General features: G+C 41.4%; 1 protein-coding gene across 10 annotated transcripts in view; it reads left to right on the top strand.

The window, feature by feature from the left end:
• LOC116840780 (transient receptor potential-gamma protein) overlaps nt 1-17,863 on the top strand; it is a 131,992-nt gene that overhangs the window by 24,254 nt on the left and 89,875 nt on the right. The window contains exon 1 of one of the 10 annotated variants that reach the window (XM_032807954.1): nt 8,863-9,002. The exons of 8 other annotated variants lie outside the window; for them this stretch is intronic. The gene's annotated coding sequence lies outside the window, so the exon portion shown is untranslated. Of the gene's footprint in view, nt 1-8,862; nt 9,003-17,863 lie in introns of those variants that run through there. One more of the 10 variants, XM_032807959.1, reaches the window with a different exon arrangement.

Below are 17,863 nucleotides of genomic sequence, written 5' to 3' on the forward strand. Positions count from 1 at the left end.
GAGAGATTGTTTCTTCAATTGAAGATGCAATGACCTCGGGCGTAGTACGTGCGTTTAGTTCGCGGTGATAAGGCTGCTTCCTCCTAAGGGAATCGCAAGTTGCCCACGAGGTCGACGCGAGATGTTTTTCTCCATGATGTTAAATGATTAGATAATCGTGTAATAATCGTGTAGTGGAAGATATTCTACTCTGAAATAAACTTAACTGAGCGCACATTGCACACGCGGAGGAAAAGATTTATTGAATTAACACGACAATAAAGAGAACCAAATTTTAGTTGACAATCATGGTTGACAATGAAGGGAACACGTATTTTGGTTCAAGGAAACAAAATTTCTGGCTTTTGTAAACTAAATTCATTCCTAAGGGTCAGAAATTCCTCCAATCAAAAAACCTTTGGTTCGTCCGTTGTCATGTTAATTCAATCTAGCTTTACCCTTCTGTCATACTAAAAATAAAAATATCTAAAAAATAAGAAATTTTTATTCAATGCACTAATAATACATATATATTAATGTGATATAATTAATTAAGAAAATATTATTAATATAATATAATTTTACATTGAAAATTTTTTGTTGAATCAATCTTACATTGAGAGAAAATTTTTTCTGAAATGAGAAAATATATGTTTTCGTCGTTGCGTATTTCACAAAAAAATAGTTTATTCTATTTAAATGAAAGAATTTAGACTCGAATAAATATCTTATCAGTTTTCCGCATACCGAATAAATTCCTTTTATTTTTTCTTTCGGTATACGCGCGTGCTCGATACTATGTATTAAAAGAGGAATTTAGTTGTCTCAAAACGAAAATTCCACACGTATAATTTGATTAAAACGTAATCAACCAAATGTTTGGCGATTGCAACGAAAAATTCAATCGCCGCTGTGTGTTGTGTTTTCTCAGCTATACATATACTTGATACAAGTGAAAACACGGCAATGCCAAACCCGATGTATGTAGCAAATATTAATTCAAAATACAGAGATAACTTGTTCAGCGTGCATTAACTCGAACAGCCACGCTTGATAATTACGGTCTCGTCGTTTGATACTAAGAGCTTCCGAACGAGTTTAAGTTTAATAAGCGAGAAGGAAGATGCAAAAAGAGACATGAGAAATACCACATTGCGCTGTTCATACCGTTCAGTCGTGCCGCTATTCACGCGATCCGTCGTCGCTCCACATTTCGGAAGATTTATCGAATTCGTGCACGGTATCGTAATATCTGAGAGGATACAATTTACGAAAAATACAATTCCGCGGTAAAGTCCACGATCCGTCGGACTCGATATCGTGCGCTGGGGAAGGATTAAGGCAATCTCTGTGGAATTTTCTCAAAGATCCGCGAGTTGTCGGCGGGGCCTGGGAATTCTATTCGAGTATCGAATTCCCGCGCTTCGAAATTATTCCGCTGGAATTACAGCTCGTTCGGTTAACGAGAGCGCCAGAGCCGATGAGGATTTGTCCGATTTCGTTGCGCTCGTTACGATCGTTTTTACGATCGCCGCTGGATCTGTCGGGTGATCGTGTTCTCGCGAGCCTCTCGGACAAACGTTCCTGATCCCTCTCATTTCCGCGGGCTCTTACATTTTTATTGCGAAATCACTTCTCACGAGAGATCGTCAAGAGAAGAGCCAATGTGCCGAAGCCGCTGAAAAATGTGCAGATTTTCGGTATTTTTCCGCATACACACGGAAAAAGGACTTCAGCTCCAGTGCAACTGGATAGGGACCAGACGAAGGGTTCGCTGACGAGGAATAATATCTTTGTTACTGTAACCGGAAATATTCGTCTGAACATTCGTCTGAAAATTCGGTTTAGATAACAGAAAGCAATTGACGGAGCAGAAACTTTCCACACTGAGAGAATTTTGTTGTCGAAACGAAAATTTCGTACATCAAAAATTTCGTTAAAATGCGATTAACTAAATGTTTGGTAACTGCAACCAAGAGATCTCATCGTCGTTCTATGTACGTTTTGCTTTCTCAATAATATACTTGATGCAAGTGAAAACATGGTAATGTCAACCGAATGTAGTAAATATTTTAGTTCCAAATGCAAAAATAATCTTTTCAGTGCACGAGAATCTTTCTGTTCCTACAGTCGAGTTTTCCATCTGCTCTCTAAATAATAGAAAGTCAGTTACACTAACGTTATTTTCCCCGCGTTGAAAAAAAGATTTGGTTGACGAAACTAAAATTTAATTAAAATGGGATCAATTAAATATTTGCTTATTACAACCAAGAAATTTAATTGAATTTTTTCATTTCGGCCCACTTTGAGTTTCACGGGCAGTTTATAGCTTTTTAATGTTCTCACTCCTATTATCAACAAGTGCAACAAAAATGCATAAGAAATAAAATTGAATACAAGATATAGTTAAATAATTTTAACAAAATCGACATAGAAACACGAACCATTCTAAATTTCTTTAGCCGAAATATTCCAACCGAAATATTTCAAATCTGTGCTAAATTAGTCAAAAATGGTTCGAATCTCGGCTAAGCCGAGAAATTATTTGTATAAATAATTTTTTTCAACTTTTTACATGTTTTGTTTAAACATTTTATTATTTATTCAAATAATTTTATACATTTGACTTCATAATCATAATCAGCAAACCAAAAACGCCTATATCTTGTATTCAATTTTATTTCTTATGTATTTTTATTGCACTTGTTGATGATAAGAGTGAGAACATTAAAAACCTATAAACTGCCCGTGAAACTCAAAGTGGGCCAAAATGAAAAAAATATGATCTAAGTATTTTTTGTACTTCTACATTTGTGCCAAATTAGAAAGAAATCGGAGTGTAACTTTTGGTTAGGTTTACTTGTATGTAAATATATTACTAAGGAAGTAAGGCAAAATAGCGGCAATTAAATTTTTTGGTTGTAATTACCAAACATTTGGTTGATCCCATTTTGAACAAATTTTGATTTCGTCAATTAAATCCTTTTTCAATGTATGTATACATATTGAGATTATCAGGTATGCCTGACAATAATGACGGGTTAAAGCTAATCGTGTCACGAGTATTACACTCTGTGTACTAAAAGGAATATTGGGCGTAATAAAGCTGACGTTTTCGACGTAAACTCGAAGCACTATCACGGAAATGCTAGGTGCCGAGCAAATATGTGCGTTTCGCACATATTCGATCGTTTGCCTCGCCCATGTTCGCACCGCGTATCCCCGGAGTACTTGATGCGTCCTAAGCTCCATGTTACGAGAGTATTTACGTGGATTTACGCCTGAAACTACCATCCACGACGTTGCCGTTGAATCTTCGGTCACGCTAGATTTCCCGCCTTTCCACTTGCTTCCGCCACCGCGAGGAAGCTCTCTGTCCTCCTTCCTCATCCCGAACTTGCGAGCTTTGCCAGCTCGATGGCCTCTGCGCGTATCTCTTCTCGGAGAAGTGCGCGGTAAAGCGCATAAAGCGGGAAGCACACACTCTTGCATAAAGACATAATGCACAACGCATAAGAAAATTGACCATTCAGAATCCTCATTTCTATTGCCACGATGAAAATAAAGGACTTTAATTACTCAATTTTTTTATGCGTTATGCAAGAGTTTATATACTTCCCGGAGGAAATGCGGCACACGGTGCGTGAGATTAACGCAAAATGCGTTCTATGGGAAATAAGAAGGGGTGACAAGGGGACGTGACTGCGTGCGAGAGGGAAGGAGTTTGCAGAGAGAGAGAGAGAGAGAGACATTTCATTTCATATCTGACGTTGTGTATTTCCGCTGTGCAAATCTTCGAGTATTTGCCTCCGCATTTCCCTCAGTAGAAAGAGACACGTTCGAGAGGAGGTCGATCTCTCGTACGTCTTTACAAAGGAGCAAACGTTGGGATAGCGCAAGTGTCTCTCCTCCTGCTCCTCCTCCTCCCCCTCAGTACAGAACACGGCGTCTCGTGTCACACCGGGTGACAAAGGAACAAAGGACACTACGGAGGAATTAGATCGGGGCGACATTAGCCCCCGCGATCGAGAATGGAAAATTCGCAATGTGCGCGCGGTTTGACCACTCGAGCAAGCTTACGTCACGCTTTCAGAGTCCTTCCGATGTCTGGGCTTGCGTTTAGCGCAATCCGGCGCCAAGAGCGTGTCAACAGAGTCTCCTTTGTTTTTCGTTTCGTTTTCCTCGCTATGTAGGAGGAGGGAAGTTCCTGGCGTCCCTTCCCTCTCTCTCTCTCTCTCTCTCTCTCTTCGAATCCACTTCGCACCCACTTTACTCTCTCGAAGGTATCGCAGCGTGAACGAGCCGCCTTCTCTTCCGGCGATTTCTTTCTCTCAGCGAGATCGAATGCCGAACGAGATTGGCTGGAGCATTTCCGAGGGAAATGTCGAAAGAATAAGCGATTGAAGGATGCTCGTATTCGAAAAGCGCGATCCGTTGCTGAAATTTTAATAGGACTTTAAAAGCGAGGAAGCGTTCGCCCGGCTACGTTTTAAAAGCTCTCTCCCCCTCTCTCTTTCTCTCTGTCGCGGTATTCCGTGTAGCGCGCGTTACGATTTCAGGCAGATCCGCACCTCCCACGTGGGTGGAATATGTTTCGACGGGACGCCTTATTTTGCCACCTGCAAAGGAACGTAACGTATAAAGCGCGTTTGCTCTCGGGGAAGAAATTTATTCGCACGTAGAGGAGTCTCGCGCAATCCATTTTTGGGCTCGCTCAGTACTTCTCTCTCCGTCCCTCTTTCGATTCACGCGCGCCGTTCGTTTTCAGTACCTTGGAACTTCGAAACTATCGATCTCTCGCGATATCGCAACTCCCCTCCACTCTGAGACTATCGATCGTACCGGTATTGAAACAAACTTCATTTTTCTTAGTGCTGTCGCGCTATGTATTGAAACAAACTTTGTTTTTCTTAGTGCCTATGCGGCTCGATAACGATGTGGTCTCTTTGTCCGTTTGCATCTTTAATCGTCACGTCTCTGTTGCACGTCGAATCGACGAGAAGTTCCTTAATACCGCGCGGACTTATCTTCGAACTTCGTGGGAAGCTTACGTGCAACAGCGTCGTCCTTTGCAACCAGACAATGGAGAACTTGATGCAAAAAAAGAGGAAAAAGAAATAAATGAAAAGGAAACGGCGGGAAGAACGGCGGGAAACGGATGAAAAAAGAAAGCAAGGAAAAAAGAAAATGAAAAGCAGATACGTGCTTTATCTCGAGCTCGGTGCTCGCCCGAGCGCACTCCAAACGTTTGGCGGACAAAGTCAAGTGCTGCGGAGGTTCTAGTCGTTTCGCCTGGTTTTGCGCGATTCACTTCCGGTGGATGCTCCAGGCCAGACCGTGGCAGCATTTCGATATACAGTGTGAATGCCTTGGGATCAAGGGCCGCATTCATTAGCATGTCTAAGCAACCGTGAACCTTGCCCGTCTCAAACTTACGTTCATAATCCATCCGAACGGATAATTCGCTGCTTAGTGAAATTGCTGGAATTCCAGGATTAAGTGAGGCTCGATCCTCCATAGACGTGACGCGCAAAAGACCATTTGCTCAAAAACAAAAGGAACACAAGGAACGAGTAACTGCACGTGTACACGACGTCATGGAGACCTGAGTGCATTTATCGGATCGAAAATTACACGATTTTCGGTCTTAAGGTGAAAAAAAATTATTTTTGTCTTTGGAACCAGAATATTTGGCACGTACGATTTGGTGGACATGTTCTTGCTTGTGTCACATATATTATCGAAAAAACAAAATACACAATTATATTTTTCGTTACAGTTATCAAACATTTAATTAATTTCATTTTAACTAAACTGTGGTTCAGTGTACGATTTTTTGGAGAACAAAATTCATTTTTCAGTATACACATAACGTTTAAGATTGAAAGTCACTTAAATAACTCTAGTTGTAATTTATTTAACATTCAGCTATAGCTAAGAAGGGAACTTGGTTTACAAAAATAAGCTCTTAACACCATCCACACATCCATTTATCCATCCGTATCTTACTTGCTATGCCTTTTCTCTACTCTACTTCGCTTAAATCCTACACTTAATCTATTATCACTCTATCATAGCCAAAAACTTTTCTCCTACACCTCTCTTTCTCTGTTTCTTCCCTGAAACTTTCCGAATTTTTCCTTTTATTATCTATTTTATATACCTTTATAACATTACATAATTTTATCGCTTTCATACATTTTATATCTTTTATACATTTTTTTACATATGAGCCTTTCATAAATAACTCTAATTATAATGACAAAATTATGATGGCTTTAATTATACTGTTTCAATCTTATTCGCATAAGGCCGAATATCGCGTAACTCTCGATCTATAGAAAATATTCAGGAATTCATAACGCCGTGTATACGTATAAAAAAATCATGAAACTCCGATATTATTGTATTAAATTGCGACAGTGAGACAAACAAATGAAATTCGCTCGCGACGAAACGAATGAAATTCGTTAACTCGGTGAAAGCAGCGTAAGTGTTAATAAAAAAAAAAAGAATGCGAAACCGAGGGCGGACGACAAAAAAAAAAAGGAAGAGGATGTGGATCTGCTACGAGCGACGAGTTTATTTTCGCAGCGCTGATTCAGCACTGATTCAAAGCGCGGATTTTCGCCAGAATCGGCGATTTATTCGGCGGGCTTACGAGAACCGAGCCTCCTCCGAAAGAGCTCCCCGGAGAACAACGCGACACGACTTTGTTTCATTCTCTTCTGTCTAGAGTCACCTCAGCTTTTATTTGGCGCGTCTCGTCGCGTTACGCGACACGATAACGGCCGCTTTGCGGACCTCGTCGATGAGATCTTATAGACCTCTTCCAGTCAGAGTTAGGACAAAGCATAATGATTCCTGATTATTCCGTGCTCTGTCCGCCATTTTTATGGGTGACATGGAGTGAGAATGAGAAAGAAACTCTAAGACTGTGTGTACACGGAGAAAAATAATTTTGCTCTTTTAGCAAAATCGTCGTTGCTACTGCATATTCGTAGTGACATTAAAAAGATTTAGTTGACGTAACTAATTTTACAAATTATTTGTTACCAGAACAGAAGTAGTTTCGTTGCCAGGATAGAAAAAATTTATTGAGTGTATTTGTCCTAAGAATCACGTTAATTTGCTATTGATGCAAAATAATGTATCCTTAGCAAATTTATTTGCTGTTGGAGCAAAACTGTAACTGCTAAATTCATCATGATTTTTATAGCAAAATTATTTGTAGATTCAGCAAATTATATCCAACAGATAGTGATTAGTATTCTTAGCAAATCTTTTTGCTGTCCATATAATAACGAAAAAACCAGCAGAATTTGCTGGTCTAGCAAAAAATTTGCTAGACCAGCAGAAAATTTGCTGGGCCAGAAATTAGTGAATATAGCCCAAGAAGAAAATAAATTCCTTCTCTCTCTCTCTCTCTCTCTCTCTCTCTCTCTCTCTCTCTCTCTCTATCTCTATCTATCTATCTATCTATCTATTTGTACAAATCTTTACGGTAGCTATTACGCGAAACGATGAAACGGAGCCAAAAAAACATCCCCAACAGCAATATTCACTAGGCTATATTCACCAAGCCAAATTATTTTTCCCCGTGTATGTATGTATGAAATGATTAAGCTGATATCTCGCGTACGGTTACACTTTCGACGTTCGCGACTATTTGCGTGTATCGATATCGGAAATAGAACTTTTGTTAAATCCTCGCCACGGAAACGTGGGAACGTCATGCCGGGTGGTCCGCGTCGTTCGATGAAATCGTTCCTCTCGCGCCGTCCCTATTCACCTTTATGTGTACACGTCGGACTGACAAGTGCGAAAAATGCGCGGGATTACAAAGAGACGTCACTGTCGTGAATTTTACGTTATCTTGAATATTACAAGTAAACCGACGAGAACGCCCAGTCGGTTTGTACAACTGAAATCCGCTATCGCTTGAAAACAACCAAACACGTGTCAAAAATTTTCGCGGTAAATGCGGTATACTCGCTCTTTAACTCGACTGAACATGCTTTGTGTGTTGTGTGCGTACGCATGTTGTAAGAAGCTAAAGAGAACTTAGAATAGCAGAGAGTTGCCAAAATCGTATCAATCTTCTAAATCGTAACTCATCAATCGTTTTCGAGTTCTCTAAATGTTTGCAGCACACGCAAAAAAACAAGACACAATTCGAAAACTTTTTGTTCACATTTGTGTCATTGTTCACTTATTTCTGACATTTACATTTTACATTTTATTTGGAATAAAAGTATATATCGTTGTTTATATATGAAACAAAGATTATTAATTTGAGTATATTGGTTTCAACTATTGGATACTAAATATTTTTCCTGTGTAGCTTTTCATGAGAAAGCATTTGTTTTTTTTTACTAAAAAAAAAGAGTCCAAATTTAAGTGAATAGTAATGTTATTACTATTCACCAAGGATATATTTTTTGTTTTTTAGATTTTATCTCCCAGAGTTTGACTACACTACTGATAATCGACATCTGATCAACTTTTGCTATTTTTCTGCAACTTTTTATAATATGTATACACACACACACACACACACACACACACAACACACATCGTATATTCAGCCGAGTTGAAGAGGGGAAGCGGTAGAGATAGGTCGCGCTTGAACTCCTTCATTAATCTACGATAATATTAATCGAGCAATAAATATTACTCGAGCAATCGCATATGAAACACAAGTAATTCGATGGATTTATACATGAGTGAAGCGTTATCGTTTGCCAGTCAGTCGAGATGACAAATTAAATTGAGTAATAAGAAACGCTTGATCGCGCAGTCACGCGGACGTTCGCGGACGTGTCTTAGCGAGTTGTATGCGATTTTACGGCGGGCAGTGAATATTAAGCGCTCGGCAGCAGGAGAGGAACGTGCGACACGAGCTTCTGTGGAAGTCGTAGCACCACGTTTGTGTATGGCGCGGAACTTTCCCGGGGAAAGTTTCGCGGGAAGCTTCGGGCGTGACGCGAGGACGCCGCGACGAAGAATTTCCTCGAGATCTAGTGAGTTAACTTTGTTCGCACTCTCTAGGTTCGTTTTGATAAATCGCCCGGCAACGTAATATCGGGCGTGCCGCAATATTTGTTGTTGGGATGTTCTTTTGGCTCCGTTTCATCGTTTCGCGTGATAGCTACCGTACACGTAAAGATTTGTACAGATAGAGAGAGAGAGAGAGAGAGAGAGAGAGAGAGAGAGAGAGAGAGAGAGAAGGAATTTATTTATTCCTTGGGCTATATTCTTTAAAACTATAGCACAAAATTTCTTAAAGAAAGATGGCGTACAGTACAAAGCGTTATACCGAAAAAGAGAGAGAAAGAGAGGGAGAACAGAAACCACTATTGACTTTAGAATTAACGTGCTGGCAGTGATTTCTTTCGGAGAGGGTAAATGTTATATTGTGACGTAAAAAAGCAAACGGTTAAACTCGCGCGCGAGTAGCCCTCTTCAAAAGAAAAGAAAAAGAATTGCAATTACGTTGCAGGAGATAACTCTTTTCCTCATAAAAGATCATATAACTCTGCAAGTAAAGTTTTTCTCCGTATTTGTTAAATGCTGTTCACAGTGAGTGGGCAGCTTTTCGTGCCTCCTCCTCTGTTTCGATTATTAAATACGTTGCTTCGCGAGTTTTATCGGACATGCGTGAAATAACGCGAATATGGATATTATTTTAAATTATTTGTATTCCTCCCCTGACAATACTCCCCTCCCACACACACACACATATATACAGTACAAAATTCCAACGGTGTAAAGTGAGGGCGATGCGCGTGTGCAAATCACAGCATTCTTGGACAATTTTCAGTGGCTACGGTGAGTCGTCGCTAATCTAATTAGTCCGGGGATTCGATTGAAAAACCAGCGTGGAGCGACGTACGCGCATTGATACAATTTGTAACGCGCAGACGTAAAAATCGACGTTTCGAACGGACACACGAATGACGCGCTGAATCATTGACTATTTAATACGCTTGCCTCCTCCCCTCTCTCTCTCTCTCTCTCTCTCTCTCTCTCTCTCTCTCTCGGCCGCGTCGTTATTTTTCACAAATATATTGCCGCGAGCAATTCATTTCGGCGCGGGTGGGAAGGGCAAAATGTACGATCTTTTGCGGTACGCGAAAAAGCGCGATTGCTTTGCGTGTAACTCGCGGCACTGTCGCGCTCACCATGCGTCTCTAAATTATTTCCGCAATAAAATATTTAATACTGTTGGCGTGTAATTCGTTCCGTTCACGATGTCGTTTCTCGCTTTCTGCTTCGCGTTCGGATTGGGTAAGCGCATGACGACAGCCGGGGTCAGCTGGACGAAAGCTGCGTTGAAAAAGTCGACCTGCGCATTTCTCGCCAACTTTCCGTACGTTACATCGGTATGTCGATACCATTGTTGGCCATCGGTCAACTGAAACTTTGTTTAACTTTACATTTGAGAAAAAGATTCACGATCGCCTCTAAATATCGCAAAATTATTCACTCTTCATAATTTCGCGTACTAGGACAAAAAATTATATGATTTATAGATAAGCTCACGAGTTCGCATGAAAAGATTCGTGACTGATGTCCAGGTTTGGGCTTGAAATTCGCGCTTGTACAAAGCTGGGCATACGCTTCTCATGCGAGGTGAACGACCGCGTGAGAATAGCGAGCAAGTGGAGTGGGGAGCGGGAATAATGAGTCTAAACTATAATTATAATTAGATCAATCATTTTTTCTCTCTGTATATAGCTAAATCTTCTCTCTTAAAGTGAATCAGTGAAACATCATTGAAAGCAGTGAATATAGACTGATTTGCAGTTATAAATATAGTATATAATACTGAAACTGCTCAGTGCTGTACTGATATCAGTGACTATTCACTGATTCACTTTAAGAGAGTTAGCTTCTGCAGCTAATTCTCTCCTTGCGTGTGTATGTCCTGAAATATAGGATTATACGCGGATTAACTTCATCTGAATCGATTCAATTATCCCGTAATCATATATGTGACGATTGATTAATTTCGATGATTGATTCGCCGACTATTTTCGTGAAAGAAAACTTTAATCCACTAATGTCCAGCACTGATTGATACCCGTTTTACTGCTAATTCGCCGATCTCTAAAACCGGCCGCGCGCGGTTGGACGTATAAATAGTCGGAGTGTTCCGTCTTTTCTCTCGCGCGCGCGTGAATATACCGCGTCGGTTCGTATTAATACGGTCAACCGTAAACCTCTTATCTTGATTCTCGCCGTGGCACGTACCGCAGAATTTTACGGCTGCGCGCCGGGGCCAGCTTTAAAATTGGATACCGCGTCGTTACGGCCGAGATATTTCTTTTTTTATGCGTGCGTCCGCGGCTTTGATTAATCCGTATCTTTAGCCGTCTCGCGCACGCTGAAGGGGATAGGTCCGAATGTGACTCGGAATATACGTAGCTGCAGATAAATGGGCGAGGAATGACTGCGCATTTAACTGTCCGCCGCTGAGTCGATTAGAGAATAATTAATCAGAGCGTAATGTCATTTCGTTGTACCGCTACGTCGGGTTTTTCATCAGCGCGCTCGCGCGAGTGTCGATAAAACGTCTCGCCATCTCAAGGGGTAAGTGGCGCACACACTTATCTCGTTTACGCCTGTCGCGCTTTTTGCAAATTCAATTCCTTAAATGTCCCGGGATGGGATCGATGCGAGACTGTTCGTTGCTGCGTCGGGTGTCGTATTGGCGATAATTTACGAGTAGGCGCCGCTGCTAGACAGAGAAAGAAAGAGAGAGAGAGAGGGAGAGAGAGAAAGAGAGGAAGAGAGAGGGAGAGAATAATTACAGGGCGTTCCGACATCCACGAACTGCAACGCAGCCGGCGCGCAGCCGGAGATCCGTTAAAATTCATTATTAAGCGATAGCGCGCATAGAATTACGGAGTTCGCGGCTTCGTCCCAGCGAGAAATGGGTCGCTGATTAATTAATATTCGAAAACACAGTCGCGATAAATTTTGAATAAATCAACGTAGAAGCGTGAACGTCGTAGAGGATCAGCGGGAATTGCGGAATTAGGGGACGCATATATTATCGCGAAGACAAAGCGACGCATACATTATGGCGATACGAGCGACGGTGATATCTGAAAAACGTCGAGGAGGCGCGGGGAAAATTTCGGCGAACGCGGTACAAAAGCCGACGTTTCCGTGCCGACACCTTTCCCTGCCGTCGTCTCTGTGCGTGAGACGCCTTTAATCCCAATTATATGCAAATTCGACCGCAACCACCCGCGAGCGTTTAATTATAGGTTGTACGGCACCAGACTTTACGAGCCGCGCGCGATCTTTCGTGAAAAGTCGCAAGGCACGCGTATAAAAACCTTATTTCGCGCTCAATTGCGCGCACTTTGCGGCGGAACGGCGAATTATATGGCCGCGGAGAAATCGCGACGATATAATGCGTTATTTATTTAAAAAATTTTATCTTTAACAGAAATTTTCTTATATATCGGTATCAAAGAAAGCTCCTTTCAAACCAGAAGGAAAAATATTCTAAATACAATATTCTTGAGGTGATATTCTCGTTCGAAAAGCCGCGAAAAGAGTATTTTTCTGGAATTTTTTGTAGGGAAACGGAAGAATCGAGCAACGTCAAACTTTTTGCATATTCTTTTAGCTTTATTTTAAGAATATATTTTTATTATCCAAATGATAAGAAATGCTCCTTTTTATATCATATAATATATTATATTCTGCAATAGTATATTATATTCTGATTCCTGGGAGCTTGTAAAAATAAAAGACACATATAGACGGTGCAAGTGATACTGACTCTGTAATGAGTAGATATCTGAAATGCAAAAACAATGAATTTTCTTATTCAGAAATGTGCCTGTCGCCTGAATTAAAACTATACTAGTATTAGTATCAGTATCAACCTGAATAAAATAACAGTCTCCTTGTTAAACAAATTTTAATTTCTCTTAAAGATATTTTATTAAAATAAATTATATAAATAATAGTTATTGTGATTTTCGCAAAACGATATGGGATTTTTTTGTTCATCTCAATCCACAATGCGTCCTCACGAGAGATTATGAAATCGAGCTGGGACATCCTGTATAAGAGGATTTCCGTTAAAAATATAAAATTATGGATGTTCGATACAACGGCAGTGGTATTTTGCAAGGTATATTTATTGTTGAGAACGCAAATACGCTGGAAATGCCTCAAGGCTCGATAGGTAACGTTATTTTTAGAATGTTATTAGTGACGATAAGCAAAATCTACTCATATATATACACACATATAAACATTAAAAAATTGTTTTTAACTCGCTTTTCCTAAAACGAAAATAAACTGCGCTACGACTGGTGAATCTTTATTTCGAAACGTGTCTTTGAAATTAACACTAAAACTTCGTAAACGACGCAAAGGGACAAACGTCATTCATTATTACCAATTTAGGATTAAGCACCTTAAAGCGGATAATCCCAGATCACGTAAACGTCACGCAAGCACCTTCGCTTCGTCACAGCTTTGATATCTTCGGTACATTGTATCCAAGGATTAAGATCTTTTATTCTTGTGTGACGCGACGCGTAAATTTCTGAAAATTAGGGGCGCGAGCGCAGCGAGGGATCGAGTCGGCGAGAGCGAGGCAAAAATACGAGCAAAGTGTACTCCGGCAGTATAGATAATCCGAGCTGCGCGACAACGCAAATAAATCGCGCGGCGATAAAAGCTGCGCCCCGATTAAAACTTGCTGGGAGCTAGCGACGGAAATGCGACAGATCCTATTATCAGGATAATTTACGTTCACGACTTGGGGAATCAATAACGCGCGCGCGCGTTGAGGTCCGTCTTATCGCGACGGGGTAATTCGGGAATTTTTCTCTCTTATACTATTGTTGTCTCATCAAATCCTGCTCACTCGAGATTCACCTCGCGACAGTGTCGTCCGTTTGTTTGCTGGAATCTTCCTCCACCGACGGCAAGTTTTCTCAGACAACGTGAGTCTCTGTGCGCGCTATCTGCACGCGTTATAAAATTTTAACGACTTCTACACATAGACGTGTAATACCTCAATCCTACGCGCAGTCCCCACGGTTCCCGTAGTCAAAACACATCAGAAAGTAGAAAGAGAAGGCTGCTGTACGATCTGTTCTTTTCCCAACGACGCGCAGTGGGATGAGAAAGTCTTCGTTGACTGAGGAAACAGAATAGTAGAGGAGATGAAAAGGAATGAGAGGGAATTGCAAAACGTAGAGGAGAATATGTATGGCGCATCTGACAAGTATAAGAATGCTGCGTTTCGCGGCAAACATATAGTCAGTAGAGAGAAGCTGAAATCTCTGCTCCACGATGTCAGATAAAGATAGAATAGTGGTACAAAGCATGTTGTCTGTAGGATATTTCAAAAATAAATCGTCGATGACGGAAAAATTTAAATTCGGAACAGAGAGAGAGAGACAGCGCTTAAAGAGAGCCGTACGTAACGGAGAGAGCGAGAATTAGCTAGACAAGAAAAATGAGAATAATAATGAGAAAATGAAAATAGAAAGAGTTTAAAGGAATACAATAGGCAGAAGCAGAGAGTTAAAGCAGGAGAAAGAGAAGAAGCGCGCAATACAGCATTCGAGACAGCATCACTTGGTAAAATCCTTGTTGAATAAACTGTTCATTTCGTGCATGAAAGTCTCTTGTGACTCAAATATCTCTTCGCAGAAATAAGTCGATAGTATATCGCCAGAAGAAAAGTCGTCGGCTGAGGAAGGAGTTAAACGACGCGTACTGGACGCATTTCCATTGGATCTTACATGCCTCTGTTCAATTTTTGAACAGTCAAGTGCGCAGTTTAGAATATCATACGCTCCCATGCAAGTCACACGACGTCGGGAAATGTCCGAATGGACGAATTTCCAGCAGTGGACAACAGTCGCTCACGAGAAGTGTGCAATTGTTCAAGCACATACCGCGCCATTAATCGTTCGCGACGCGATTCCAGGCCGGCGTTGCTGTTCGCCAACAGGACCGTTAATCTTCGGCCCGGAAATTGGCGGGTCGCGTAATTTTCCGGGCCGCGACGAATTTTCACTTTCCGTTCGCGTGGACGCGTCTTCGGCTCCGCGATGGACGCGAGACCGTCCGACTCTCCTCGGGAGGAAGGAATGCGTGCACGCCGAAACATCCGGTCGCTGCTGCTGGCAAATATCGCCGCGGCGATATGACGCCGTTTGTTCCCGTTTCTCTTCGCCTTTATCGGCGCGCCGGGCCGGTCGTTTCGGTAATGCTTGATTTATAGCGACGACCACGGCCGTGTGCACATGGCACTGCCCGCGCGTGGTAGTCACGACCCGCGATTGTATCGTCGCGATCCCGGCAAGTTTCCTGAAAAGCCGCCGTCGTTGCTGCATCGCTTTTGACCCTCTTTGTCAATGATGCATTCGTCGCGACCGCACGGCCCGGGAAGTGTTCGACTCGTCCGGCTTTTCGCGGATTTTCATGACATTCTTAACATTGATGAACCCTCCCGGGGAATAAACACAGTCCTTCCCCTCCTTCGTGAATAATGTGGCCATCGTCTTCGACGTGAAAGCGCATCAATATTCGCGCTCCTCTCGCTCCGTATTTGATCTCCGCGGATTTTCTCCTGTGGATTTCGGCGGGAGCGAAAAGAGGAACGGGAAAATAATAAAGAGATCTCCCTCGTTGTTATACGAAAATGAATTTAATTACGAAACGGTCACTCTGAATTGGACATTCATTCGCGAAAAGCTGTAATGTAATTAAGCCGGTTTTCCCGACGAAACCGTGACTTTTTCCTTTTCTTCTTTTCTTCACCGCAATTTTGCGTTAACTCAATCTGCTTAAACAAAAACACACGAAAAAGTCACTTTTGCCTGCGTATATATACATATCATTTGCTGAACAAACATTCATTATTCTCCCTTTTATCCAAGCGATTCGCGTTTCCGCGAGAATGTGATTCGCCGGCGGCTTTTTGAAAAATTATACTCCGCTGAAACCCGGCCTTTCCAAGAAGAGACTGGTTTTACCCGAAATTACACTCGTTTTACACGCAGGATTCGCGTGTATGGCGCGTCGTTATGGGCTCTCTTCTTTAAATCTCCAATTCAATCGCGTTGGTACCTGAGAGGATACCGTCGCTTGACACAAGTCACCGACGAGCCAGTAACAAGCGACGGCTGATGCGAAAATGACAATGCATTCGTTGCGCGCGACATCCCGTCCAGGACTGCTGTTTCGTTTAACCTCCGTCGACAATCGCGATGTTCGTCGGGCGGACGTCAGAAACATCTCGTCGTCATCCTGCGTGCGGTTTTTCATCTATGACTAACGGGAGACTGCACTCGTTTCCGGACGATCATTAACTCGCGCCGCGCTTGCACCGCCACTCTGAGCACTCCTCGCGAACTTCGTTCGCGCGATCACGACAAAGAAGAGAATGCGTTCAGCGAACTTAACAGTTGCACAACAGTTGAGTAATTCGTCAATGTAATTGGTTTAGATTTAGGGATCTAACAGTAAGAATCAATAATCGCTGATTGCTCACTGAGCGCTTTTTCCGCTGAACGCGCCCAATGATGGCATACTTCAGCCGGGTATATGTGTAGGGGAGACCGGGGCTATAAAGCTTCAAGGGTACACGGAGAAAAATAATTTTGCTCTTTTAGCAAAATCGTCGTTGCTACTGCATATTCGTAGTGACACGAAAAAAATTTAATTGACGTAATTAATTTTAAATTATTCGTTATCAGAGCAGAAGTAGTTTCGTTGCCAGGATAGAACAAATTTGTTGAGTGTATTTGTCCTAAGAATCACGTTAATTTGCTATTGATGCAAAATAATGTATCCTTGATAAATTTATTTGCTATCGGAGCAAAACTGCAACTGCTAAATCCATCACGGTTCTTATAGCAAAATAATTTGTAGGTTCAGCAAATTATATCCAACAAATAGTGATTAGTATTCTTAACAAATCTTTTTGCTGTCCATATAATAACGAAAAGATTTTGCTAGACCAGCAGAAAATTTGCTGGGCCAGCAAATTATTTTTCTCCGTATATGTTATTTATGCGCTTTCTTTTAAATATTTATCTCGAGAGCAATAGTGGAGATGCACAAAATCGCGAAATAGTCTGGTAATAATTTCTCATGGACGTAAGAATATCTGGACGGAGTATATTGTCGCGGGGAAGAAGCCCGAGGAGTGAGGGGAATGATATATGTATTGTAATGGAGTTGATGTACCAAGATGATGACGGTCGCTATATTGACAGAGTGAAAATAGATACAAAACTCCTATACTAACATGGCCGCGACGATACACCCTTCTTGCCTCTTAGGCTTCACAGCCCCTCGTCTATAATCGCACTTTGGCTCTGTCCAGATATTCTTACGTCCATGTGGTTTCTGGTAATAAATGCAATTTTCATTTATAAAATAATTGAAATAGAGCATATGGATGGTAAAGTTGGTATTAATAGACATAGAAGAATGTAACATAGAAGAATTGCTTCTATCATGTTTATACAGTCATTCACAACAAATAGTTGCATAAAAAGTTGTAACTTTGAAATTTTGAAATGTAAGCCATCTAACCCTGATTTTCCTTATATATGTATGATCTCTCTCGGGTGTGACGATTTCTCTCAGGTACAACTTTTCAACAGCAATTTAAACTTAGACTTAAATTCAAACTTTGATTAGACACATCAAATGTATTGTGTTAGAACAGAGTTCAAGCTTAAATGTATTGTGTTAGAACAGAGTTCAAGCTTAAATCTAATTTTAAACTGCTATTGAAAAATCAGTCTTGAGAGAGAGAGAGAGAGAGAGAGAGAGAGAGAGAGAGAGAGAGAGAGAGAGAGAGAGAGAGAGAGAGAGAGAG

The sequence above is a fragment of the Odontomachus brunneus genome, unplaced genomic scaffold, assembly GCF_010583005.1.
Source record: "Odontomachus brunneus isolate Ranch 3 - 2012 unplaced genomic scaffold, Obru_v1 Obru_scaffold_011, whole genome shotgun sequence".
Lineage (NCBI taxonomy): Eukaryota > Metazoa > Arthropoda > Insecta > Hymenoptera > Formicidae > Odontomachus > Odontomachus brunneus.